General features: G+C 33.0%; 51 non-coding genes across 51 annotated transcripts; all 51 read right to left on the reverse strand.

Moving 5' to 3' along the window:
- Positions 1-204: 204 nt before the first annotated feature.
- LOC144428622 (U5 spliceosomal RNA) lies at positions 205-319 on the reverse strand. Its single transcript, XR_013478565.1, has one exon. It is a non-coding gene; the product is annotated as a U5 spliceosomal RNA (small nuclear RNA).
- Positions 320-631: 312 nt separating this feature from the next.
- Positions 632-745, reverse strand: LOC144428672 (U5 spliceosomal RNA). Its single transcript, XR_013478616.1, has one exon. It is a non-coding gene; the product is annotated as a U5 spliceosomal RNA (small nuclear RNA).
- Positions 746-1,038: 293 nt separating this feature from the next.
- On the reverse strand, positions 1,039-1,152 carry LOC144428634 (U5 spliceosomal RNA). The gene has a single exon (XR_013478577.1). It is a non-coding gene; the product is annotated as a U5 spliceosomal RNA (small nuclear RNA).
- Positions 1,153-1,464: 312 nt separating this feature from the next.
- LOC144428407 (U5 spliceosomal RNA) lies at positions 1,465-1,578 on the reverse strand. The gene has a single exon (XR_013478350.1). It is a non-coding gene; the product is annotated as a U5 spliceosomal RNA (small nuclear RNA).
- Positions 1,579-1,894: 316 nt separating this feature from the next.
- LOC144428774 (U5 spliceosomal RNA) lies at positions 1,895-2,010 on the reverse strand. The gene has a single exon (XR_013478714.1). It is a non-coding gene; the product is annotated as a U5 spliceosomal RNA (small nuclear RNA).
- Positions 2,011-2,321: 311 nt separating this feature from the next.
- On the reverse strand, positions 2,322-2,435 carry LOC144428414 (U5 spliceosomal RNA). Its single transcript, XR_013478357.1, has one exon. It is a non-coding gene; the product is annotated as a U5 spliceosomal RNA (small nuclear RNA).
- A 316-nt stretch (positions 2,436-2,751) lies between these two features.
- Positions 2,752-2,866, reverse strand: LOC144428793 (U5 spliceosomal RNA). The gene has a single exon (XR_013478732.1). It is a non-coding gene; the product is annotated as a U5 spliceosomal RNA (small nuclear RNA).
- A 312-nt stretch (positions 2,867-3,178) lies between these two features.
- LOC144428856 (U5 spliceosomal RNA) lies at positions 3,179-3,287 on the reverse strand. Its single transcript, XR_013478792.1, has one exon. It is a non-coding gene; the product is annotated as a U5 spliceosomal RNA (small nuclear RNA).
- Positions 3,288-3,579: 292 nt separating this feature from the next.
- LOC144428571 (U5 spliceosomal RNA) lies at positions 3,580-3,694 on the reverse strand. The gene has a single exon (XR_013478514.1). It is a non-coding gene; the product is annotated as a U5 spliceosomal RNA (small nuclear RNA).
- A 311-nt stretch (positions 3,695-4,005) lies between these two features.
- Positions 4,006-4,120, reverse strand: LOC144428549 (U5 spliceosomal RNA). Its single transcript, XR_013478492.1, has one exon. It is a non-coding gene; the product is annotated as a U5 spliceosomal RNA (small nuclear RNA).
- A 316-nt stretch (positions 4,121-4,436) lies between these two features.
- Positions 4,437-4,551, reverse strand: LOC144428623 (U5 spliceosomal RNA). Its single transcript, XR_013478566.1, has one exon. It is a non-coding gene; the product is annotated as a U5 spliceosomal RNA (small nuclear RNA).
- A 311-nt stretch (positions 4,552-4,862) lies between these two features.
- LOC144428453 (U5 spliceosomal RNA) lies at positions 4,863-4,977 on the reverse strand. The gene has a single exon (XR_013478396.1). It is a non-coding gene; the product is annotated as a U5 spliceosomal RNA (small nuclear RNA).
- A 303-nt stretch (positions 4,978-5,280) lies between these two features.
- Positions 5,281-5,394, reverse strand: LOC144428598 (U5 spliceosomal RNA). Its single transcript, XR_013478541.1, has one exon. It is a non-coding gene; the product is annotated as a U5 spliceosomal RNA (small nuclear RNA).
- Positions 5,395-5,711: 317 nt separating this feature from the next.
- Positions 5,712-5,825, reverse strand: LOC144428553 (U5 spliceosomal RNA). The gene has a single exon (XR_013478496.1). It is a non-coding gene; the product is annotated as a U5 spliceosomal RNA (small nuclear RNA).
- Positions 5,826-6,137: 312 nt separating this feature from the next.
- LOC144428409 (U5 spliceosomal RNA) lies at positions 6,138-6,251 on the reverse strand. The gene has a single exon (XR_013478352.1). It is a non-coding gene; the product is annotated as a U5 spliceosomal RNA (small nuclear RNA).
- Positions 6,252-6,567: 316 nt separating this feature from the next.
- On the reverse strand, positions 6,568-6,683 carry LOC144428775 (U5 spliceosomal RNA). The gene has a single exon (XR_013478715.1). It is a non-coding gene; the product is annotated as a U5 spliceosomal RNA (small nuclear RNA).
- Positions 6,684-6,994: 311 nt separating this feature from the next.
- On the reverse strand, positions 6,995-7,108 carry LOC144428415 (U5 spliceosomal RNA). Its single transcript, XR_013478358.1, has one exon. It is a non-coding gene; the product is annotated as a U5 spliceosomal RNA (small nuclear RNA).
- A 316-nt stretch (positions 7,109-7,424) lies between these two features.
- On the reverse strand, positions 7,425-7,539 carry LOC144428794 (U5 spliceosomal RNA). Its single transcript, XR_013478733.1, has one exon. It is a non-coding gene; the product is annotated as a U5 spliceosomal RNA (small nuclear RNA).
- Positions 7,540-7,851: 312 nt separating this feature from the next.
- LOC144428857 (U5 spliceosomal RNA) lies at positions 7,852-7,960 on the reverse strand. Its single transcript, XR_013478793.1, has one exon. It is a non-coding gene; the product is annotated as a U5 spliceosomal RNA (small nuclear RNA).
- Positions 7,961-8,252: 292 nt separating this feature from the next.
- LOC144428572 (U5 spliceosomal RNA) lies at positions 8,253-8,367 on the reverse strand. The gene has a single exon (XR_013478515.1). It is a non-coding gene; the product is annotated as a U5 spliceosomal RNA (small nuclear RNA).
- A 311-nt stretch (positions 8,368-8,678) lies between these two features.
- On the reverse strand, positions 8,679-8,793 carry LOC144428550 (U5 spliceosomal RNA). The gene has a single exon (XR_013478493.1). It is a non-coding gene; the product is annotated as a U5 spliceosomal RNA (small nuclear RNA).
- Positions 8,794-9,109: 316 nt separating this feature from the next.
- Positions 9,110-9,224, reverse strand: LOC144428624 (U5 spliceosomal RNA). The gene has a single exon (XR_013478567.1). It is a non-coding gene; the product is annotated as a U5 spliceosomal RNA (small nuclear RNA).
- A 311-nt stretch (positions 9,225-9,535) lies between these two features.
- LOC144428454 (U5 spliceosomal RNA) lies at positions 9,536-9,650 on the reverse strand. Its single transcript, XR_013478397.1, has one exon. It is a non-coding gene; the product is annotated as a U5 spliceosomal RNA (small nuclear RNA).
- A 303-nt stretch (positions 9,651-9,953) lies between these two features.
- Positions 9,954-10,067, reverse strand: LOC144428599 (U5 spliceosomal RNA). The gene has a single exon (XR_013478542.1). It is a non-coding gene; the product is annotated as a U5 spliceosomal RNA (small nuclear RNA).
- A 317-nt stretch (positions 10,068-10,384) lies between these two features.
- On the reverse strand, positions 10,385-10,498 carry LOC144428610 (U5 spliceosomal RNA). Its single transcript, XR_013478553.1, has one exon. It is a non-coding gene; the product is annotated as a U5 spliceosomal RNA (small nuclear RNA).
- A 318-nt stretch (positions 10,499-10,816) lies between these two features.
- On the reverse strand, positions 10,817-10,930 carry LOC144428635 (U5 spliceosomal RNA). Its single transcript, XR_013478578.1, has one exon. It is a non-coding gene; the product is annotated as a U5 spliceosomal RNA (small nuclear RNA).
- A 303-nt stretch (positions 10,931-11,233) lies between these two features.
- Positions 11,234-11,347, reverse strand: LOC144428600 (U5 spliceosomal RNA). Its single transcript, XR_013478543.1, has one exon. It is a non-coding gene; the product is annotated as a U5 spliceosomal RNA (small nuclear RNA).
- Positions 11,348-11,664: 317 nt separating this feature from the next.
- LOC144428611 (U5 spliceosomal RNA) lies at positions 11,665-11,778 on the reverse strand. Its single transcript, XR_013478554.1, has one exon. It is a non-coding gene; the product is annotated as a U5 spliceosomal RNA (small nuclear RNA).
- A 318-nt stretch (positions 11,779-12,096) lies between these two features.
- On the reverse strand, positions 12,097-12,210 carry LOC144428636 (U5 spliceosomal RNA). The gene has a single exon (XR_013478579.1). It is a non-coding gene; the product is annotated as a U5 spliceosomal RNA (small nuclear RNA).
- Positions 12,211-12,523: 313 nt separating this feature from the next.
- LOC144428410 (U5 spliceosomal RNA) lies at positions 12,524-12,637 on the reverse strand. Its single transcript, XR_013478353.1, has one exon. It is a non-coding gene; the product is annotated as a U5 spliceosomal RNA (small nuclear RNA).
- Positions 12,638-12,954: 317 nt separating this feature from the next.
- Positions 12,955-13,068, reverse strand: LOC144428682 (U5 spliceosomal RNA). Its single transcript, XR_013478623.1, has one exon. It is a non-coding gene; the product is annotated as a U5 spliceosomal RNA (small nuclear RNA).
- Positions 13,069-13,380: 312 nt separating this feature from the next.
- LOC144428416 (U5 spliceosomal RNA) lies at positions 13,381-13,494 on the reverse strand. Its single transcript, XR_013478359.1, has one exon. It is a non-coding gene; the product is annotated as a U5 spliceosomal RNA (small nuclear RNA).
- A 316-nt stretch (positions 13,495-13,810) lies between these two features.
- Positions 13,811-13,925, reverse strand: LOC144428795 (U5 spliceosomal RNA). Its single transcript, XR_013478734.1, has one exon. It is a non-coding gene; the product is annotated as a U5 spliceosomal RNA (small nuclear RNA).
- A 313-nt stretch (positions 13,926-14,238) lies between these two features.
- On the reverse strand, positions 14,239-14,347 carry LOC144428858 (U5 spliceosomal RNA). Its single transcript, XR_013478794.1, has one exon. It is a non-coding gene; the product is annotated as a U5 spliceosomal RNA (small nuclear RNA).
- A 292-nt stretch (positions 14,348-14,639) lies between these two features.
- On the reverse strand, positions 14,640-14,754 carry LOC144428642 (U5 spliceosomal RNA). Its single transcript, XR_013478586.1, has one exon. It is a non-coding gene; the product is annotated as a U5 spliceosomal RNA (small nuclear RNA).
- A 311-nt stretch (positions 14,755-15,065) lies between these two features.
- On the reverse strand, positions 15,066-15,180 carry LOC144428551 (U5 spliceosomal RNA). Its single transcript, XR_013478494.1, has one exon. It is a non-coding gene; the product is annotated as a U5 spliceosomal RNA (small nuclear RNA).
- Positions 15,181-15,496: 316 nt separating this feature from the next.
- LOC144428680 (U5 spliceosomal RNA) lies at positions 15,497-15,611 on the reverse strand. Its single transcript, XR_013478621.1, has one exon. It is a non-coding gene; the product is annotated as a U5 spliceosomal RNA (small nuclear RNA).
- Positions 15,612-15,922: 311 nt separating this feature from the next.
- On the reverse strand, positions 15,923-16,037 carry LOC144428425 (U5 spliceosomal RNA). Its single transcript, XR_013478368.1, has one exon. It is a non-coding gene; the product is annotated as a U5 spliceosomal RNA (small nuclear RNA).
- A 317-nt stretch (positions 16,038-16,354) lies between these two features.
- LOC144428613 (U5 spliceosomal RNA) lies at positions 16,355-16,468 on the reverse strand. Its single transcript, XR_013478556.1, has one exon. It is a non-coding gene; the product is annotated as a U5 spliceosomal RNA (small nuclear RNA).
- Positions 16,469-16,786: 318 nt separating this feature from the next.
- LOC144428637 (U5 spliceosomal RNA) lies at positions 16,787-16,900 on the reverse strand. The gene has a single exon (XR_013478580.1). It is a non-coding gene; the product is annotated as a U5 spliceosomal RNA (small nuclear RNA).
- A 313-nt stretch (positions 16,901-17,213) lies between these two features.
- Positions 17,214-17,327, reverse strand: LOC144428411 (U5 spliceosomal RNA). The gene has a single exon (XR_013478354.1). It is a non-coding gene; the product is annotated as a U5 spliceosomal RNA (small nuclear RNA).
- Positions 17,328-17,644: 317 nt separating this feature from the next.
- Positions 17,645-17,758, reverse strand: LOC144428683 (U5 spliceosomal RNA). The gene has a single exon (XR_013478624.1). It is a non-coding gene; the product is annotated as a U5 spliceosomal RNA (small nuclear RNA).
- Positions 17,759-18,045: 287 nt separating this feature from the next.
- On the reverse strand, positions 18,046-18,159 carry LOC144428417 (U5 spliceosomal RNA). The gene has a single exon (XR_013478360.1). It is a non-coding gene; the product is annotated as a U5 spliceosomal RNA (small nuclear RNA).
- Positions 18,160-18,475: 316 nt separating this feature from the next.
- Positions 18,476-18,590, reverse strand: LOC144428796 (U5 spliceosomal RNA). The gene has a single exon (XR_013478735.1). It is a non-coding gene; the product is annotated as a U5 spliceosomal RNA (small nuclear RNA).
- Positions 18,591-18,902: 312 nt separating this feature from the next.
- On the reverse strand, positions 18,903-19,016 carry LOC144428824 (U5 spliceosomal RNA). Its single transcript, XR_013478762.1, has one exon. It is a non-coding gene; the product is annotated as a U5 spliceosomal RNA (small nuclear RNA).
- Positions 19,017-19,308: 292 nt separating this feature from the next.
- LOC144428546 (U5 spliceosomal RNA) lies at positions 19,309-19,423 on the reverse strand. The gene has a single exon (XR_013478489.1). It is a non-coding gene; the product is annotated as a U5 spliceosomal RNA (small nuclear RNA).
- A 312-nt stretch (positions 19,424-19,735) lies between these two features.
- On the reverse strand, positions 19,736-19,849 carry LOC144428448 (U5 spliceosomal RNA). The gene has a single exon (XR_013478391.1). It is a non-coding gene; the product is annotated as a U5 spliceosomal RNA (small nuclear RNA).
- A 311-nt stretch (positions 19,850-20,160) lies between these two features.
- LOC144428686 (U5 spliceosomal RNA) lies at positions 20,161-20,275 on the reverse strand. The gene has a single exon (XR_013478627.1). It is a non-coding gene; the product is annotated as a U5 spliceosomal RNA (small nuclear RNA).
- Positions 20,276-20,590: 315 nt separating this feature from the next.
- Positions 20,591-20,705, reverse strand: LOC144428770 (U5 spliceosomal RNA). The gene has a single exon (XR_013478710.1). It is a non-coding gene; the product is annotated as a U5 spliceosomal RNA (small nuclear RNA).
- A 312-nt stretch (positions 20,706-21,017) lies between these two features.
- Positions 21,018-21,131, reverse strand: LOC144428514 (U5 spliceosomal RNA). Its single transcript, XR_013478457.1, has one exon. It is a non-coding gene; the product is annotated as a U5 spliceosomal RNA (small nuclear RNA).
- Positions 21,132-21,435: 304 nt separating this feature from the next.
- On the reverse strand, positions 21,436-21,549 carry LOC144428587 (U5 spliceosomal RNA). Its single transcript, XR_013478530.1, has one exon. It is a non-coding gene; the product is annotated as a U5 spliceosomal RNA (small nuclear RNA).
- Positions 21,550-21,855: the final 306 nt, after the last annotated feature.

Raw genomic sequence — 21,855 nt, forward strand, 5'->3', positions numbered from 1 at the left:
TCATTTATTGCCTCATGTTTACTAAAACAATTAGATTTATTATTACTAATTTTCTAATATCTAAATCAAAGTTACTTTAAAACTGAATAGTTCCCCCCAAAAAGTCGCGGTGTTACCGGCCTATTAATTCATGAAAGAATAAAAGTTGTGAACACAAATTAGCATTCAACAGACCTTTCTGATCTAGAGTATAAGTAAATCATGAACCCAGTACATGCTTGGCTTTAAAAATCGCAAAGACTCATTGTATGCTCCTCTCCACGGAAATCTTTAGTAAAAGGCGAAAGATTTATGCGAAAAATGAAGAGAAGCCTGAGTAACTGGAGAGCCTTCGTAAAATCATATAAAGTGGACTGTTAGGCTCCAGATTGTGATTTTTATCCGCGCGCTTGTTTTCACATTAATTTATTTCTTTTGAGAATATTTCGATTTCATTGGTTGTCTCATGTTTACTAAAACATTTTTTTTTATTATTATCCATTTTCTAATAACTCAAAGTTAATTGAAAACTGAATAGTTCTCCCGTAAAGTCGTGGTGTTCCAGGTCTATTAATTCATAAAAGAAGAAAAATTGTGAACACAAATTAGCATTCAACAGACCTTTCTGATCTAGAGCATGAGTAAATCATAAACCCAGTACATGCTGGGCTTTAAAAATCGCAAAGACTCATTGTATGCTTCTCTCCACGGAAATCTTTAGTGAAAGGCGAAAGATTTATGCGAAAAATGAAGAGAAGCCTGAGCAACTAGAGAGCCTTCGTAAAATCATATAAAGTGGATTGTTTTATTCGCGCGCTTGTGTTCACATTAGTTTATTTTAGATTAACTCTATTTCATTTATTGCCTCATGTTTACTAAAACAATTGGATTTATTATTACTAATTTTCTAATACCTAAATCAAAGTTACTTTAAAACTGAATAGTTCCCCCCAAAAAGTCGCGGTGTTCCCGGCCTGTTAATTCATAAAAGAATAAAAGTTGTGAACACAAATTAGCATTCAACAGACCTTTCTGATCTAGAGTATGAGTAAATCATGAACCCAGTACATGCTGGGCTCTAAAAATCGCAAAGACTCATTGTATGCTCCTCTCCACGGAAATCTTTAGTAAAAGGCGAAAGATTTATGCGAAAAATTAAGAGAAGCCTGAGTAGCTAGAGAGCCTTTGTAAAATCATATAAAGTGGATTGTTAGGCTCCAGATTGTGATTTTTATCCGCGCGCTTGTTTTCACATTAATTTATTTCTTTTGAGAATATTTCGATTTCATTGGTCGTCTCATGTTTACTAACACATTTTTTTTTATTATAATCCATTTTCTAATAACTCAAAGTTAATTGAAAACTGAATAGTTCTCCCGTAAAGTCGTGGTGTTTTAGGTCTATTAATTCATAAAAGAAGAAAAGTTGTGAACACAAATTAGCACTCAACAGACCTTTCTGATCTAGAGTATGAGTAAATCATGAACCCAGTAAATGCTGGGCTTTAAAAATCGCAAAGACTCATTGTATGCTCCTCTCCACGGAAATCTTTAGTAAAAGGCGAAAGATTTATGCGAAAAATGAAGAGAAGCCTGAGTAAATAGAGAACGTTCGTAAAGACATATCAAGTGGATTGTTAAGCTCCAGATTGTGATTTTTATTCGCGCGCTTGTGTTCACGTTATTTTATTTTATTTTAGATTAACTCTATTTCATTTATTGCCTCATGTTTACTAAAACAATTAGATTTATTATTACTAATTTTCTAATATCTAAATCAAAGTTACTTTAAAACTGAATAGTTCCCCACAAAAAGTCGCGGTGTTCCCGGCCTATTAATTCATGAAAGAATAAAAGTTGTGAACACAAATTAGCATTCAACAGATCTTTCTGATCTAGAGTATAACTAAATCATGAACCCAGTACATGCTTGGCTTTAAAAATCGCAAAGACTCGTTGTATGCTCCTCTCCACGGAAATCTTTAGTAAAAGGCGAAAGATTTATGCGAAAAATGAAGAGAAGCCTCAGTAACTGGAGATCCTTCGTAAAATCATATAAAGTGGACTGTTAGGCTCCAGATTGTGATTTTTATCCGCGCGCTTGTTTTCACATTAATTTATTTCTTTTGAGAATATTTCGATTTCATTGGTTGTCTCATGTTTACTAAAACATTTTTTTTTATTATTATCCCTTTTCTAATAACTCAAAGTTAATTGAAAACTGAATAGTTCTCCCGTAAAGTCGTGGTGTTTCAGGTCTATTAATTCATAAAAGAAGAAAAGTTGTGAACACAAATTAGCACTCAACAGACCTTTCTGATCTAGAGTATGAGTAAATCATGAACCCAGTAAATGCTGGGCTTTAAAAATCGCGAAGACTCATTGTATGCTCCTCTCCACGGAAATCTTTAGTAAAAGGCGAAAGATTTATGCGAAAAATGAAGAGAAGCCTGAGTAAATAGAGAACCTTCGTAAAGACATATCAAGTGGATTGTTAAGCTCCAGATTGTGATTTTTATTTGCGCGCTTGTGTTCACATTATTTTATTTTATTTTAGATTAACTCTATTTCATTTATTGCCTCATGTTTACTAAAACAATTAGATTTATTATTACTAATTTTCTAATATCTAAATCAAAGTTACTTTAAAACTGAATAGTTCCCCCCAAAAAGTCGCGGTGTTACCGGCCTATTAATTCATGAAAGAATAAACGTTGTGAACACAAATTAGCATTCAACAGACCTTTCTGATTTAGAGTATAAGTAAATCATGAACCCAGTACATGCATGGCTTTAAAAACCGCAAAGACTCATTGTATGCTCCTCTCCACGGAAATCTCTAGTAAAAGGCGAAAGATTTATGCGAAAAATGAAGAGAAGCCTGAGTAACTGGAGAGCCTTCGTAAAATCATATAAAGTGGACTGTTAGGCTCCAGATTGTGATTTTTATCCGCGCGCTTGTTTTCACATTAATTTATTTCTTTTGAGAATATTTCGATTTCATTGGTTGTCTCATGTTTACTAAAACATTTTTTATTATTATTATCCATTTTCTAATAACTCAAAGTTAATTGAAAACTGAATAGTTCTCCCGTAAAGTCGTGGTGTTCCAGGTCTATTAATTCATAAAAGAAGAAAAATTGTGAACACAAATTAGCATTCAACAGACCTTTCTGATCTAGAGCATGAGTAAATCATGAACCCAGTACATGCTGGGCTTTAAAAATCGCAAAGACTCATTGTATGCTTCACGGAAATCTGTAGTGAAAGGCGAAAGATTTATAAGAAAAATGAAGAGAAGCCTGAGCAACTAGAGACCCTTCGTAAAATCATATAAAGTGGATTGTTTTATTCGCGCGCTTGTGTTCACATTAGTTTATTTTAGATTAACTCTATTTCATTTATTGCCTCATGTTTACTAAAATAATTAGATTTATTATTACTAATTTTCTAATACCTAAATCAAAGTTACTTTAAAACTAAATAGTTTCCCCCAAAAAGTCGCGGTGTTCCAGGCCTGTTAATTCATAAAAGAATAAAAGTTGTGAACACATATTAGCATTCAACAGACCTTTCTGATCTAGAGTATAAGTAAATCATGAACCCAGTACATGCAGGGCTTTAAAAATCGCAAAGACTCAATGTATGCTCCTCTCCACGGAAATCTTTAGTAAAAGGCGAAAGATTTATGCGAAAAATGAAGAGAAGCCTGAGTAACTGGAGAGCCTTCGTAAAATCTTATAAAGTGGACTGTTAGGCTCCAGATTGTGATTTTTATCCGCGCGCTTGTTTTCACATTAATTTATTTTTTTTGAGAATATTTCGATTTCATTGGTTGTCTCATGTTTATTAAAACATTTTTTTTTATTATTATCCATTTTCTAATAACTCAAAGTTAATTGAAAACTGAATAGTTCTCCCGTAAAGTCGTGGTGTTTTAGGTCTATTAATTCATAAAAGAAGAAAAGTTGTGAACACAAATTAGCACTCAACAGACCTTTCTGATCTAGAGTATGAGTAAACCATGAACCCAGTAAATGCTTGGCTTTAAAAATCGCAAAGACTCATTGTATGCTCCTCTCCACGGAAATCTTTAGTAAAAGGCGAAAGATTTATGCGAAAAATGAAGAGAAGCCTGAGTAAATAGAGAACCTTCGTAAAGACATATCAAGTGGATTGTTAAGCTCCAGATTGTGATTTTTATTCTCGCGCTTGTGTTCACGTTATTTTATTTTATTTTAGAATAACTCTATTTCATTTATTGCCTCATGTTTACTAAAACAATTAGATTTATTATTACTAATTTTCTAATATCTAAATCAAAGTTACTTTAAAACTGAATAGTTCCCCCCAAAAAGTCGCGGTGTTCCCGGCCTATTAATTCATGAAAGAATAAAAGTTGTGAACACAAATTAGCATTCAACAGATCTTTCTGATCTAGAGTATAAGTAAATCATGAACCCAGTACATGCTTGGCTTTAAAAATCGCAAAGACTCATTGTATGCTCCTCTCCACGGAAATCTTTAGTAAAAGGCGAAAGATTTATGCGAAAAATGAAGAGAAGCCTGAGTAACTGGAGAGCCTTCGTAAAATCATATAAAGTGGACTGTTAGGCTCCAGATTGTGATTTTTATCCGTGCGCTTGTTTTCACATTAATTTATTTCTTTTGAGAATATTTCGATTTCATTGGTTATCTCATGTTTACTAAAACATTTTTTTTTATTATTATCCATTTTCTAAGAACTCAAAGTTAATTGAAAACTGAATAGTTCTCCCGTAAAGTCGTGGTGTTCCAGGTCTATTAATTCATAAAAGAAGAAAAGTGGTGAACACAAATTAGCATTCAACAGACCTTTCTGATCTAGAGTATGAGTAAATCATGAACCCAGTAATTGCTGGGCTTTAAAAATCACGAAGACTCATTGTATGCTCCTCTCCACGGAAATCTTTAGTAAAAGGCGAAAGATTTATGCGAAAAATGAAGAGAAGCCTGAGCAGCTAGAGAGCCTTCGTAAAATCATATAAAGTGGATTGTTAGGCTCCAGATTGTGATTTTTATCCGCGCGCTTGTTTTCACATTAATTTATTATTTTTGAGAATATTTCATTGGTCGTCTCATGTTTACTGAAACATTTTTTTATTATAATCCATTTTCTAATAACTCAAAGTTAATTGAAAACTGAATAGTTCTCCCGTAAAGTCGTGGTGTTCCAGGTCTATTAATTCATAAAAGAATAAAAGTTGTGAACACAAATTAGCATTCAACAGACCTTTCTGATCTAGAGTATAAGTAAATCATGAACCCAGTACATGCTGGGCTTTAAAATCGCAAAGACTCATTTTATGCTCCTCTCCACGGAAATCTTTAGTAAAAGGCGAAAGATTTATGCGAAAAATGAAGAGAAGCCTGAGTAACTAGAGAACCTTCGTAAAGACATATCAAGTGGATTGTTAAGCTCCAGATTGTGATTTTCATTCGCGCGCTTGTGTTCACATTAGTTTATTTTATTTTAGATTAACTCTATTTCACTTATTGCCTCATGTATACAAAAACAATTAGATTTATTATTACTAATTTTCTAATACCTAAATCAAAGTTACTTTAAAACTGAATAGTTCCCCCCAAAAAGTCGCGGTGTTCTAGGCCTGTTAATTCATAAAAGAATAAAAGTTGTGAACACAAATTAGCATTCAACAGACCTTTCTGATCTAGAGTATAAGTAAATCATGAACCCAGTACATACTGGGCTTTAAAAATCGCAAAGACTCATTGTATGCTCCTCTCCACGGAAATCTTTAGTAAAAGGCGAAAGATTTATGCGAAAAATTAAGAGAAGCCTGAGTAGCTAGAGAGCCTTTGTAAAATCATATAAAGTGGATTGTTAGGCTCCAGATTGTGATTTTTATCCGCGCGCTTGTTTTCACATTAATTTATTTCTTTTGAGAATATTTCGATTTCATTGGTCGTCTCATGTTTACTAACACATTTTTTTTTATTATAATCCATTTTCTAATAACTCAAAGTTAATTGAAAACTGAATAGTTCTCCCGTAAAGTCGTGGTGTTTTAGGTCTATTAATTCATAAAAGAAGAAAAGTTGTGAACACAAATTAGCACTCAACAGACCTTTCTGATCTAGAGTATGAGTAAATCATGAACCCAGTAAATGCTGGGCTTTAAAAATCGCAAAGACTCATTGTATGCTCCTCTCCACGGAAATCTTTAGTAAAAGGCGAAAGATTTATGCGAAAAATGAAGAGAAGCCTGAGTAAATAGAGAACGTTCGTAAAGACATATCAAGTGGATTGTTAAGCTCCAGATTGTGATTTTTATTCGCGCGCTTGTGTTCACGTTATTTTATTTTATTTTAGATTAACTCTATTTCATTTATTGCCTCATGTTTACTAAAACAATTAGATTTATTATTACTAATTTTCTAATATCTAAATCAAAGTTACTTTAAAACTGAATAGTTCCCCACAAAAAGTCGCGGTGTTCCCGGCCTATTAATTCATGAAAGAATAAAAGTTGTGAACACAAATTAGCATTCAACAGATCTTTCTGATCTAGAGTATAACTAAATCATGAACCCAGTACATGCTTGGCTTTAAAAATCGCAAAGACTCGTTGTATGCTCCTCTCCACGGAAATCTTTAGTAAAAGGCGAAAGATTTATGCGAAAAATGAAGAGAAGCCTCAGTAACTGGAGATCCTTCGTAAAATCATATAAAGTGGACTGTTAGGCTCCAGATTGTGATTTTTATCCGCGCGCTTGTTTTCACATTAATTTATTTCTTTTGAGAATATTTCGATTTCATTGGTTGTCTCATGTTTACTAAAACATTTTTTTTTATTATTATCCCTTTTCTAATAACTCAAAGTTAATTGAAAACTGAATAGTTCTCCCGTAAAGTCGTGGTGTTTCAGGTCTATTAATTCATAAAAGAAGAAAAGTTGTGAACACAAATTAGCACTCAACAGACCTTTCTGATCTAGAGTATGAGTAAATCATGAACCCAGTAAATGCTGGGCTTTAAAAATCGCGAAGACTCATTGTATGCTCCTCTCCACGGAAATCTTTAGTAAAAGGCGAAAGATTTATGCGAAAAATGAAGAGAAGCCTGAGTAAATAGAGAACCTTCGTAAAGACATATCAAGTGGATTGTTAAGCTCCAGATTGTGATTTTTATTTGCGCGCTTGTGTTCACATTATTTTATTTTATTTTAGATTAACTCTATTTCATTTATTGCCTCATGTTTACTAAAACAATTAGATTTATTATTACTAATTTTCTAATATCTAAATCAAAGTTACTTTAAAACTGAATAGTTCCCCCCAAAAAGTCGCGGTGTTACCGGCCTATTAATTCATGAAAGAATAAACGTTGTGAACACAAATTAGCATTCAACAGACCTTTCTGATTTAGAGTATAAGTAAATCATGAACCCAGTACATGCATGGCTTTAAAAACCGCAAAGACTCATTGTATGCTCCTCTCCACGGAAATCTCTAGTAAAAGGCGAAAGATTTATGCGAAAAATGAAGAGAAGCCTGAGTAACTGGAGAGCCTTCGTAAAATCATATAAAGTGGACTGTTAGGCTCCAGATTGTGATTTTTATCCGCGCGCTTGTTTTCACATTAATTTATTTCTTTTGAGAATATTTCGATTTCATTGGTTGTCTCATGTTTACTAAAACATTTTTTATTATTATTATCCATTTTCTAATAACTCAAAGTTAATTGAAAACTGAATAGTTCTCCCGTAAAGTCGTGGTGTTCCAGGTCTATTAATTCATAAAAGAAGAAAAATTGTGAACACAAATTAGCATTCAACAGACCTTTCTGATCTAGAGCATGAGTAAATCATGAACCCAGTACATGCTGGGCTTTAAAAATCGCAAAGACTCATTGTATGCTTCACGGAAATCTGTAGTGAAAGGCGAAAGATTTATAAGAAAAATGAAGAGAAGCCTGAGCAACTAGAGACCCTTCGTAAAATCATATAAAGTGGATTGTTTTATTCGCGCGCTTGTGTTCACATTAGTTTATTTTAGATTAACTCTATTTCATTTATTGCCTCATGTTTACTAAAATAATTAGATTTATTATTACTAATTTTCTAATACCTAAATCAAAGTTACTTTAAAACTAAATAGTTTCCCCCAAAAAGTCGCGGTGTTCCAGGCCTGTTAATTCATAAAAGAATAAAAGTTGTGAACACATATTAGCATTCAACAGACCTTTCTGATCTAGAGTATAAGTAAATCATGAACCCAGTACATGCAGGGCTTTAAAAATCGCAAAGACTCAATGTATGCTCCTCTCCACGGAAATCTTTAGTAAAAGGCGAAAGATTTATGCGAAAAATGAAGAGAAGCCTGAGTAACTGGAGAGCCTTCGTAAAATCTTATAAAGTGGACTGTTAGGCTCCAGATTGTGATTTTTATCCGCGCGCTTGTTTTCACATTAATTTATTTTTTTTGAGAATATTTCGATTTCATTGGTTGTCTCATGTTTATTAAAACATTTTTTTTTATTATTATCCATTTTCTAATAACTCAAAGTTAATTGAAAACTGAATAGTTCTCCCGTAAAGTCGTGGTGTTTTAGGTCTATTAATTCATAAAAGAAGAAAAGTTGTGAACACAAATTAGCACTCAACAGACCTTTCTGATCTAGAGTATGAGTAAACCATGAACCCAGTAAATGCTTGGCTTTAAAAATCGCAAAGACTCATTGTATGCTCCTCTCCACGGAAATCTTTAGTAAAAGGCGAAAGATTTATGCGAAAAATGAAGAGAAGCCTGAGTAAATAGAGAACCTTCGTAAAGACATATCAAGTGGATTGTTAAGCTCCAGATTGTGATTTTTATTCTCGCGCTTGTGTTCACGTTATTTTATTTTATTTTAGAATAACTCTATTTCATTTATTGCCTCATGTTTACTAAAACAATTAGATTTATTATTACTAATTTTCTAATATCTAAATCAAAGTTACTTTAAAACTGAATAGTTCCCCCCAAAAAGTCGCGGTGTTCCCGGCCTATTAATTCATGAAAGAATAAAAGTTGTGAACACAAATTAGCATTCAACAGATCTTTCTGATCTAGAGTATAAGTAAATCATGAACCCAGTACATGCTTGGCTTTAAAAATCGCAAAGACTCATTGTATGCTCCTCTCCACGGAAATCTTTAGTAAAAGGCGAAAGATTTATGCGAAAAATGAAGAGAAGCCTGAGTAACTGGAGAGCCTTCGTAAAATCATATAAAGTGGACTGTTAGGCTCCAGATTGTGATTTTTATCCGTGCGCTTGTTTTCACATTAATTTATTTCTTTTGAGAATATTTCGATTTCATTGGTTATCTCATGTTTACTAAAACATTTTTTTTTATTATTATCCATTTTCTAAGAACTCAAAGTTAATTGAAAACTGAATAGTTCTCCCGTAAAGTCGTGGTGTTCCAGGTCTATTAATTCATAAAAGAAGAAAAGTGGTGAACACAAATTAGCATTCAACAGACCTTTCTGATCTAGAGTATGAGTAAATCATGAACCCAGTAATTGCTGGGCTTTAAAAATCACGAAGACTCATTGTATGCTCCTCTCCACGGAAATCTTTAGTAAAAGGCGAAAGATTTATGCGAAAAATGAAGAGAAGCCTGAGCAGCTAGAGAGCCTTCGTAAAATCATATAAAGTGGATTGTTAGGCTCCAGATTGTGATTTTTATCCGCGCGCTTGTTTTCACATTAATTTATTATTTTTGAGAATATTTCATTGGTCGTCTCATGTTTACTGAAACATTTTTTTATTATAATCCATTTTCTAATAACTCAAAGTTAATTGAAAACTGAATAGTTCTCCCGTAAAGTCGTGGTGTTCCAGGTCTATTAATTCATAAAAGAATAAAAGTTGTGAACACAAATTAGCATTCAACAGACCTTTCTGATCTAGAGTATAAGTAAATCATGAACCCAGTACATGCTGGGCTTTAAAATCGCAAAGACTCATTTTATGCTCCTCTCCACGGAAATCTTTAGTAAAAGGCGAAAGATTTATGCGAAAAATGAAGAGAAGCCTGAGTAACTAGAGAACCTTCGTAAAGACATATCAAGTGGATTGTTAAGCTCCAGATTGTGATTTTCATTCGCGCGCTTGTGTTCACATTAGTTTATTTTATTTTAGATTAACTCTATTTCACTTATTGCCTCATGTATACAAAAACAATTAGATTTATTATTACTAATTTTCTAATACCTAAATCAAAGTTACTTTAAAACTGAATAGTTCCCCCCAAAAAGTCGCGGTGTTCTAGGCCTGTTAATTCATAAAAGAATAAAAGTTGTGAACACAAATTAGCATTCAACAGACCTTTCTGATCTAGAGTATAAGTAAATCATGAACCCAGTACATACTGGGCTTTAAAAATCGCAAAGACTCATTGTATGCTCCTCTCCACGGAAATCTTTAGTAAAAGGCGAAAGATTTATGCGAAAAATGAAGATAAGCCTGAGTAACTAGATAACCTTCGTAAAGACATATCAAGTGGATTGTTAAGCTCCAGATTGTGATTTTTATTCGCGCGCTTGTGTTCACATTAGTTTATTTTATTTTAGATTAACTCTATTTCATTTATTGCCTCATGTCTACTAAAACAATTAGATTTCTTATTACTAATTTTCTAATATCTAAATCAAAGCTACTTTAAAACTGAATAGTTCCCCCTAAAAAGTCGTGGTGTTCCAGGTCTATTAATTCACAAAAAAAAGAAAAGTTGTGAACACAAATTAGCATTCAACAGACCTTTCTGATATAGAGTATGAGTAAGTCATGAACCCAGTACATGCTGGGCTCTAAAAATCGCAAAGACTCATTGTATGCTCCTCTCCACGGAAATCTTTAGTAAAAGGCGAAAGATTTATGCGAAAAATTAAGAGAAGCCTGAGTAGCTAGAGAGCCTTTGTAAAATCATATAAAGTGGATTGTTAGGCTCCAGATTGTGATTTTTATCCGCGCGCTTGTTTTCACATTAATTTATTATTTTTGAGAATATTTCATTGGTCGTCTCATGTTTACTGAAACATTTTTTTATTATAATCCATTTTCTAATAACTCAAAGTTAATTGAAAACTGAATAGTTCTCCCGTAAAGTCGTGGTGTTCCAGGTCTATTAATTCATAAAAGAATAAAAGTTGTGAACACAAATTAGCATTCAACAGACCTTTCTGATCTAGAGTATAAGTAAATCATGAACCCAGTACATGCTGGGCTTTAAAATCGCAAAGACTCATTTTATGCTCCTCTCCACGGAAATCTTTAGTAAAAGGCGAAAGATTTATGCGAAAAATGAAGAGAAGCCTGAGTAACTAGAGAACCTTCGTAAAGACATATCAAGTGGATTGTTAAGCTCCAGATTGTGATTTTCATTCGCGCGCTTGTGTTCACATTAGTTTATTTTATTTTAGATTAACTCTATTTCACTTATTGCCTCATGTATACAAAAACAATTAGATTTATTATTACTAATTTTCTAATACCTAAATCAAAGTTACTTTAAAACTGAATAGTTCCCCCCAAAAAGTCGCGGTGTTCCAGGCCTGTTAATTCATAAAAGAATAAAAGTTGTGAACACAAATTAGCATTCAACAGACCTTTCTGATCTAGAGTATAAGTAAATCATGAACCCAGTACATACTGGGCTTTAAAAATCGCAAAGACTCATTGTATGCTCCTCTCCACGGAAATCTTTAGTAAAAGGCGAAAGATTTATGCGAAAAATGAAGATAAGCCTGAGTAACTAGAGAACCTTCGTAAAGACATATCAAGTGGATTGTTAAGCTCCAGATTGTGATTTTTATTCGCGCGCTTGTGTTCACATTAGTTTATTTTATTTTAGATTAACTCTATTTCATTTATTGCCTCATGTCTACTAAAACAATTAGATTTCTTATTACTAATTTTCTAATATCTAAATCAAAGCTACTTTAAAACTGAATAGTTCCCCCTAAAAAGTCGTGGTGTTCCAGGTCTATTAATTCATAAAAAAAAGAAAAGTTGTGAACACAAATTAGCATTCAACAGACCTTTCTGATCTAGAGTATGAGTAAGTCATGAACCCAGTACATGCTGGGCTCTAAAAATCGCAAAGACTCATTGTATGCTCCTCTCCACGGAAATCTTTAGTAAAAGGCGAAAGATTTATGCGAAAAATTAAGAGAAGCCTGAGTAGCTAGAGAGCCTTTGTAAAATCGTATAAAGTGGATTGTTAGGCTCCAGATTGTGATTTTTATCCGCGCGCTTGTTTTCACATTAATTTATTTTTTTTTGAGAATATTTCGATTTCATTGGTCGTCTCATGTTTACTAACACATTTTTTTTTATTATAATCCATTTTCTAATAACTCAAAGTTAATTGAAAACTGAATAGTTCTCCCGTAAAGTCGTGGTGTTTTAGGTCTATTAATTCATAAAAGAAGAAAAGTTGTGAACACAAATTAGCACTCAACAGACCTTTCTGATCTAGAGTATGAGTAAATCATCAACCCAGTAAATGCTGGGCTTTAAAAATCGCAAAGACTCATTGTATGCTCCTCTCCACGGAAATCTTTAGTAAAAGGCGAAAGATTTATGCGAAAAATGAAGAGAAGCCTGAGTAAATAGAGAACGTTCGTAAAGACATATCAAGTGGATTGTTAAGCTCCAGATTGTGATTTTTATTCGCGCGCTTGTGTTCACGTTATTTTATTTTATTTTAGATTAACTCTATTTCATTTATTGCCTCATGTTTACTAAAACAATTAGATTTATTATTACTAATTTTCTAATATCTAAATCAAAGTTACTTTAAAACTGAATAGTTCCCCCCAAAAAGTCGCGGTGTTCCCGGCCTATTAATTCATGAAAGAATAAAAGTTGTGAACACAAATTAGCATTCAACAGATCTTTCTGATCTAGAGTATAACTAAATCATGAACCCAGTACATGCTTGGCTTTAAAAATTGCAAAGACTCATTGTATGCTCCTCTCCACGGAAATCTTTAGTAAAAGGCGAAAGATTTATGCGAAAAATGAAGAGAAGCCTCAGTAACTGGAGATTCTTCGTAAAATCATATAAAGTGGACTGTTAGGCTCCAGATTGTGATTTTTATCCGCGCGCTTGTTTTCACATTAATTTATTTCTTTTGAGAATATTTCGATTTCATTGGTTGTCTCATGTTTACTAAAACATTTTTTTTTATTATTATCCCTTTTCTAATAACTCAAAGTTAATTGAAAACTGAATAGTTCTCCCGTAAAGTCGTGGTGTTTCAGGTCTATTAATTCATAAAAGAAGAAAAGTTGTGAACACAAATTAGCACTCAACAGACCTTTCTGATCTAGAGTATGAGTAAATCATGAACCCAGTAAATGCTGGGCTTTAAAAATCGCGAAGACTCATTGTATGCTCCTCTCCACGGAAATCTTTAGTAAAAGGCGAAAGATTTATGCGAAAAATGAAGAGAAGCCTGAGTAAATAGAGAACCTTCGTAAAGACATATCAAGTGGATTGTTAAGCTCCAGATTGTGATTTTTATTTGCGCGCTTGTGTTCACATTATTTTATTTTATTTTAGATTAACTCTATTTCATTTATTGCCTCATGTTTACTAAAACAATTAGATTTATTATTACTAATTTTCTAATATCTAAATCAAAGTTACTTTAAAACTGAATAGTTCCCCCCAAAAAGTCGCGGTGTTACCGGCCTATTAATTCATGAAAGAATAAACGTTGTGAACACAAATTAGCATTCAACAGACCTTTCTGATTTAGAGTATAAGTAAATCATGAACCCAGTACATGCATGGCTTTAAAAACCGCAAAGACTCATTGTATGCTCCTCTCCACGGAAATCTCTAGTAAAAGGCGAAAGATTTATGCGAAAAATGAAGAGAAGCCTGAGTAACTGGAGAGCCTTCGTAAAATCATATAAAGTGGACTGTTAGGCTCCAGATTGTGATTTTTATCCGCGCGCTTGTTTTCACATTAATTTATTTCTTTTGAGAATATTTCGATTTCATTGGTTGTCTCATGTTTACTAAAACATTTTTTTTTTATTATTATCCATTTTCTAATAACTCAAAGTTAATTGAAAACTGAATAGTTCTCCCGTAAAGTCGTGGTGTTCCAGGTCTATTAATTCATAAAAGAAGAAAAATTGTGAACACAAATTAGCATTCAACAGACCTTTCTGATCTAGAGCATGAGTAAATCATGAACCCAGTACATGCTGGGCTTTAAAAATCGCAAAGACTCATTGTATGCTTCACGGAAATCTGTAGTGAAAGGCGAAAGATTTATAAGAAAAATGAAGAGAAGCCTGAGCAACTAGAGAGCCTTCGTAAAATCATATAAAGTGGATTGTTTTATTCGCGCGCTTGTGTTCACATTAGTTTATTTTAGATTAACTCTATTTCATTTATTGCCTCATGTTTACTAAAATAATTAGATTTATTATTACTAATTTTCTAATACCTAAATCAAAGTTACTTTAAAACTGAATAGTTCCCCCCAAAAAGTCGCGGTGTTCCAGGCCTGTTAATTCATAAAAGAATAAAAGTTGTGAACACATATTAGCATTCAACAGACCTTTCTGATCTAGAGTATAAGTAAATCATGAACCCAGTACATGCAAGGCTTTAAAAATCGCAAAGACTCAATGTATGCTCCTCTCCACGGAAATCTTTAGTAAAAGGCGAAAGATTTATGCGAAAAATGAAGAGAAGCCTGAGTAACTGGAGAGCCTTCGTAAAATCTTATAAAGTGGACTGTTAGGCTCCAGATTGTGATTTTTATCCGCGCGCTTGTTTTCACATTAATTTATTTTTTTTGAGAATATTTCGATTTCATTGGTTGTCTCATGTTTATTAAAACATTTTTTTTTATTATTATCCATTTTCTAATAACTCAAAGTTAATTGAAAACTGAATAGTTCTCCCGTAAAGTCGTGGTGTTTTAGGTCTATTAATTCATAAAAGAAGAAAAGTTGTGAACACAAATTAGCACTCAACAGACCTTTCTGATCTAGAGTATGAGTAAATCATGAACCCAGTAAATGCTTGGCTTTAAAAATCGCAAAGACTCATTGTATGCTCCTCTCCACGGAAATCTTTAGTAAAAGGCGAAAGATTTATGCGAAAAATGAAGAGAAGCCTGAGTAAATAGAGAACCTTCGTAAAGACATATCAAGTGGATTGTTAAGCTCCAGATTGTGATTTTTATTCTCGCGCTTGTGTTCACGTTATTTTATTTTATTTTAGATTAACTCTATTTCATTTATTGCCTCATGTTTACTAAAACAATTAGATTTATTATTACTAATTTTCTAATATCTAAATCAAAGTTACTTTAAAACTGAATAGTTCCCCCCAAAAAGTCGCGGTGTTCCCTGCCTATTAATTCATGAAAGAATAAAAGTTGTGAACACAAATTAGCATTCAACAGATCTTTCTGATCTAGAGTATAAGTAAATCATGAACCCAGTACATGCTTGGCTTTAAAAATCGCAAAGACTCATTGTATGCTCCTCTACACGGAAATCTTTAGTAAAAGGCGAAAGATTTATGCGAAAAATGAAGAGAAGCCTGAGTAACTGGAGAGCCTTCGTAAAATCATATAAAGTGGACTGTTAGGCTCCAGATTGTGATTTTTATCCGTGCGCTTGTTTTCACATTAATTTATTTCTTTTGAGAATATTTCGATTTCATTGGTTATCTCATGTTTACTAAAACATTTTTTTTTATTATTATCCATTTTCTAAGAACTCAAAGTTAATTGAAAACTGAATAGTTCTCCCGTAAAGTCGTGGTGTTCCAGGTCTATTAATTCATAAAAGAAGAAAAGTGGTGAACACAAATTAGCATTCAACAGACCTTTCTGATCTAGAGTATGAGTAAATCATGAACCCAGTAATTGCTGGGCTTTAAAAATCGCAAAGACTCATTGTATGCTCCTCTCCACGGAAATCTTTAGTAAAAGGCGAAAGATTTATGCGAAAAATGAAGAGAAGCCTGAGTAACTAGAGAACCTTCGTAAAGACATATCAAGTGGATTGTTAAGCTCCAGATTGTGATTTTCATTCGCGCGCTTGTGTTCACATTAGTTTATTTTATTTTAGATTAACTCTATTTCACTTATTGCCTCATGTATACAAAAACAATTAGATTTATTATTACTAATTTTCTAATACCTAAATCAAAGTTACTTTAAAACTGAATAGTTCCCCCCAAAAAGTCGCGGTGTTCCAGGCCTGTTAATTCATAAAAGAATAAAAGTTGTGAACACAAATTAGCATTCAACAGACCTTTCTGATCTAGAGTATAAGTAAATCATGAACCCAGTACATACTGGGCTTTAAAAATCGCAAAGACTCATTGTATGCTCCTCTCCACGGAAATCTTTAGTAAAAGGCGAAAGATTTATGCGAAAAATGAAGATAAGCCTGAGTAACTAGAGAACCTTCGTAAAGACATATCAAGTGGATTGTTAAGCTCCAGATTGTGATTTTTATTCGCGCGCTTGTGTTCACATTAGTTTATTTTATTTTAGATTAACTCTATTTCATTTATTGCCTCATGTCTACTAAAACAATTAGATTTCTTATTACTAATTTTCTAATATCTAAATCAAAGCTACTTTAAAACTGAATAGTTCCCCCTAAAAAGTCGTGGTGTTCCAGGTCTATTAATTCATAAAAAAAAGAAAAGTTGTGAACACAAATTAGCATTCAACAGACCTTTCTGATCTAGAGTATGAGTAAGTCATGAACCCAGTACATGCTGGGCTCTAAAAATCGCAAAGACTCATTGTATGCTCCTCTCCACGGAAATCTTTAGTAAAAGGCGAAAGATTTATGCGAAAAATTAAGAGAAGCCTGAGTAGCTAGAGAGCCTTTGTAAAATCATATAAAGTGGATTGTTAGGCTCCAGATTGTGATTTTTATCCGCGCGCTTGTTTTCACATTAATTTATTTTTTTTTGAGAATATTTCGATTTCATTGGTCGTCTCATGTTTACTAACACATTTTTTTTTATTATAATCCATTTTCTAATAACTCAAAGTTAATTGAAAACTGAATAGTTCTCCCGTAAAGTCGTGGTGTTTTAGGTCTATTAATTCATAAAAGAAGAAAAGTTGTGAACACAAATTAGCACTCAACAGACCTTTCTGATCTAGAGTATGAGTAAATCATCAACCCAGTAAATGCTGGGCTTTAAAAATCGCAAAGACTCATTGTATGCTCCTCTCCACGGAAATCTTTAGTAAAAGGCGAAAGATTTATGCGAAAAATGAAGAGAAGCCTGAGTAAATAGAGAACGTTCGTAAAGACATATCAAGTGGATTGTTAAGCTCCAGATTGTGATTTTTATTCGCGCGCTTGTGTTCACGTTATTTTATTTTATTTTAGATTAACTCTATTTCATTTATTGCCTCATGTTTACTAAAACAATTAGATTTATTATTACTAATTTTCTAATATCTAAATCAAAGTTACTTTAAAACTGAATAGTTCCCCCCAAAAAGTCGCGGTGTTCCCGGCCTATTAATTCATGAAAGAATAAAAGTTGTGAACACAAATTAGCATTCAACAGATCTTTCTGATCTAGAGTATAACTAAATCATGAACCCAGTACATGCTTGGCTTTAAAAATTGCAAAGACTCATTGTATGCTCCTCTCCACGGAAATCTTTAGTAAAAGGCGAAAGATTTATGCGAAAAATGAAGAGAAGCCTCAGTAACTGGAGATTCTTCGTAAAATCATATAAAGTGGACTGTTAGGCTCCAGATTGTGATTTTTATCCGCGCGCTTGTTTTCACATTAATTTATTTCTTTTGAGAATATTTCGATTTCATTGGTTGTCTCATGTTTACTAAAACATTTTTTTTTATTATTATCCCTTTTCTGAATAGTTCTCCCGTAAAGTCGTGGTGTTTCAGGTCTATTAATTCATAAAAGAAGAAAAGTTGTGAACACAAATTAGCACTCAACAGACCTTTCTGATCTAGAGTATGAGTAAATCATGAACCCAGTAAATGCTGGGCTTTAAAAATCGCGAAGACTCATTGTATGCTCCTCTCCACGGAAATCTTTAGTAAAAGGCGAAAGATTTATGCGAAAAATGAAGAGAAGCCTGAGTAAATAGAGAACCTTCGTAAAGACATATCAAGTGGATTGTTAAGCTCCAGATTGTGATTTTTATTCGCGCGCTTGTGTTCACATTATTTTATTTTATTTTAGATTAACTCTATTTCATTTATTGCCTCATGTTTACTAAAACAATTAGATTTATTATTACTAATTTTCTAATATCTAAATCAAAGTTACTTTAAAACTGAATAGTTCCCCCCAAAAAGTCGCGGTGTTACCGGCCTATTAATTCATGAAAGAATAAACGTTGTGAACACAAATTAGCATTCAACAGACCTTTCTGATTTAGAGTATAAGTAAATCATGAACCCAGTACATGCATGGCTTTAAAAACCGCAAAGACTCATTGTATGCTCCTCTCCACGGAAATCTCTAGTAAAAGGCGAAAGATTTATGCGAAAAATGAAGAGAAGCCTGAGTAACTGGAGAGCCTTCGTAAAATCATATAAAGTGGACTGTTAGGCTCCAGATTGTGATTTTTATCCGCGCGCTTGTTTTCACATTAATTTATTTCTTTTGAGAATATTTCGATTTCATTGGTTGTCTCATGTTTACTAAAACATTTTTTTTTATTATTATCCATTTTCTAATAACTCAAAGTTAATTGAAAACTGAATAGTTCTCCCGTAAAGTCGTGGTGTTCCAGGTCTATTAATTCATAAAAGAAGAAAAATTGTGAACACAAATTAGCATTCAACAGACCTTTCTGATCTAGAGCATGAGTAAATCATGAACCCAGTACATGCTGGGCTTTAAAAATCGCAAAGACTCATTGTATGCTTCTCTCCACGGAAATCTGTAGTGAAAGGCGAAAGATTTATAAGAAAAATGAAGAGAAGCCTGAGCAACTAGAGAGCCTTCGTAAAATCATATAAAGTGGATTGTTTTATTCGCGCGCTTGTGTTCACATTAGTTTATTTTAGATTAACTCTATTTCATTTATTGCCTCATGTTTACTAAAACAATTAGATTTATTATTACTAATTTTCTAATACCTAAATCAAAGTTACTTTAAAACTGAATAGTTTCCCCCAAAAAGTCGCGGTGTTCCAGGCCTGTTAATTCATAAAAGAATAAAAGTTGTGAACACATATTAGCATTCAACAGACCTTTCTGATCTAGAGTATAAGTAAATCATGAACCCAGTACATGCAGGGCTTTAAAAATCGCAAAGACTCATTGTATGCTCCTCTCCACGGAAATCTTTAGTAAAAGGCGAAAGATTTATGCGAAAAATGAAGAGAAGCCTGAGTAACTGGAGAGCCTTCGTAAAATTTTATAAAGTGGACTGTTAGGCTCCAGATTGTGATTTTTATCCGCGCGCTTGTTTTCACATTAATTTATTTTTTTTGAGAATATTTCGATTTCATTGGTTGTCTCATGTTTATTAAAACATTTTTTTTTATTATTATCCATTTTCTAATAACTCAAAGTTAATTGAAAACTGAATAGTTTTCCAGTAAAGTCGTGGTGTTCCAGGTCTATTAATTCATAAAAAAAGAAAAGTTGTGAACACAAATTAGCATTCAACAGACCTTTCTGATCTAGAGTATGAGTAAATCATGAACCCAGTACATGCTGGGCTCTAAAAATCGCAAAGACTCATTGTATGCTCCTCTCCACGGAAATCTTTAGTAAAAGGCGAAAGATTTATGCGGAAAATGAAGAGAAGCCTGAGTAGCTAGAGAGCCTTCATAAAATCATATAAAGTGGATTGTTAGGCTCCAGATTGTGATTTTTATCCGCGCGCTTGTTTTCACTTTAATTTATTTATTTTGAGAATATTTCGATTTCATTGGTCGTCTCATGTTTACTAACACATTTTTTTTTATTATAATCCATTTTCTAATAACTCAAAGTTAATTGAAAACTGAATAGTTCTCCCGTAAAGTCGTGGTGTTTTAGGTCTATTATTTCATAAAAGAAGAAAAGTTGTGAACACAAATTAGCACTCAACAGACCTTTCTGATCTAGAGTATGAGTAAATCATGAACCCAGTAAATGCTTGGCTTTAAAAATCGCAAAGACTCATTGTATGCTCCTCTCCACGGAAATCTTTAGTAAAAGGCGAAAGATTTATGCGAAAAATGAAGAGATGCCTGAGTAAATAGAGAACCTTCGTAAAGACATATCAAGTGGATTGTTAAGCTCCAGATTGTGATTTTTATTCGCGCGCTTGTGTTCACGTTATTTTATTTTATTTTAGATTAACTCTATTTCATTTATTGCCTCATGTTTACTAAAACAATTAGATTTATTATTACTAATTTCTAATATCTAAATCAAAGTTACTTTAAAACTGAATAGTTCCCCCCAAAAAGTCGCGGTGTTCCCGGCCTATTAATTCATGAAAGAATAAAAGTTGTGAACACAAATTAGCATTCAACAGATCTTTCTGATCTAGAGTATAAGTAAATCATGAACCCAGTACATGCTTGGCTTTAAAAATCGCAAAGACTCATTGTATGCTCCTCTCCACGGAAATCTTTAGTAAAAGGCGAAAGATTTATGCGAAAAATGAAGATAAGCCTGAGTAACTGGAGAGCCTTCGTAAAATCATATAAAGTGGACTGTTAGGCTCCAGATTGTGATTTTTATCCGTGCGCTTGTTTTCACATTAATTTATTTCTTTTGAGAATATTTCGATTTCATTGGTTATCTCATGTTTACTAAAACATTTTTTTTTATTATTATCCATTTTCTAATAACTCAAAGTTAATTGAAAACTGAATAGTTCTCCCGTAAAGTCGTGGTGTTCCAGGTCTATTAATTCATAAAGGAAGAAAAGTGGTGAACACAAATTAGCATTCAACAGACCTTTCTGATCTAGAGTATGAGTAAATCATGAACCCAGTACATGCTGGGCTTTAAAAATCACAAAGACTCATTGTATGCTCCTCTCCACGGAAATCTTTAGTAAAAGGCGAAAGATTTATGCGAAAAATGAAGAGAAGCCTGAGCAGCTAGAGAGCCTTCGTAAAATCATATAAAGTGGATTGTTAGGCTCCAGATTGTGATTTTTATCCTCGCGCTTGTTTTCACATTAATTTATTATTTTTGAGAATATTTCATTGGTCGTCTCATGTTTACTGAAACATTTTTTTTATTATAATCCTTTTTCTAATAACTCAAAGTTAATTGAAAACTGAATAGTTCTCCCGTAAAGTCGTGGTGTTCCAGGTCTATTAATTCATAAAAGAATAAAAGTTGTGAACACAAATTAGCATTCAACAGACCTTTCTGATCTAGAGTATAAGTAAATCATGAACCCAGTACATGCTGGGCTTTAAAATCGCAAAGACTCATTATATGCTCCTCTCCACGGAAATCTTTAGTAAAAGGCGAAAGATTTATGCGAAAAATGAAGAGAAGCCTGAGTAACTAGAGAACCTTCGTAAAGACATATCAAGTGGATTGTTAAGCTCCAGATTGTGATTTTCATTCGCGCGCTTGTGTTCACATTAGTTTATTTTATTTTAGATTAACTCTATTTCACTTATTGCCTCATGTATACTAAAACAATTAGATTTATTATTACTAATTTTCTAATACCTAAATCAAAGTTACTTTAAAACTGAATAGTTCCCCCCAAAAAGTCGCGGTGTTCCAGGCCTGTTAATTCATAAAAGAATAAAAGTTGTGAACACAAATTAGCATTCAACAGATCTTTCTGATCTAGAGTATAA

The sequence above is a fragment of the Styela clava genome, chromosome 10, assembly GCF_964204865.1.
Source record: "Styela clava chromosome 10, kaStyClav1.hap1.2, whole genome shotgun sequence".
NCBI classification, from domain to species: domain Eukaryota; kingdom Metazoa; phylum Chordata; class Ascidiacea; order Stolidobranchia; family Styelidae; genus Styela; species Styela clava.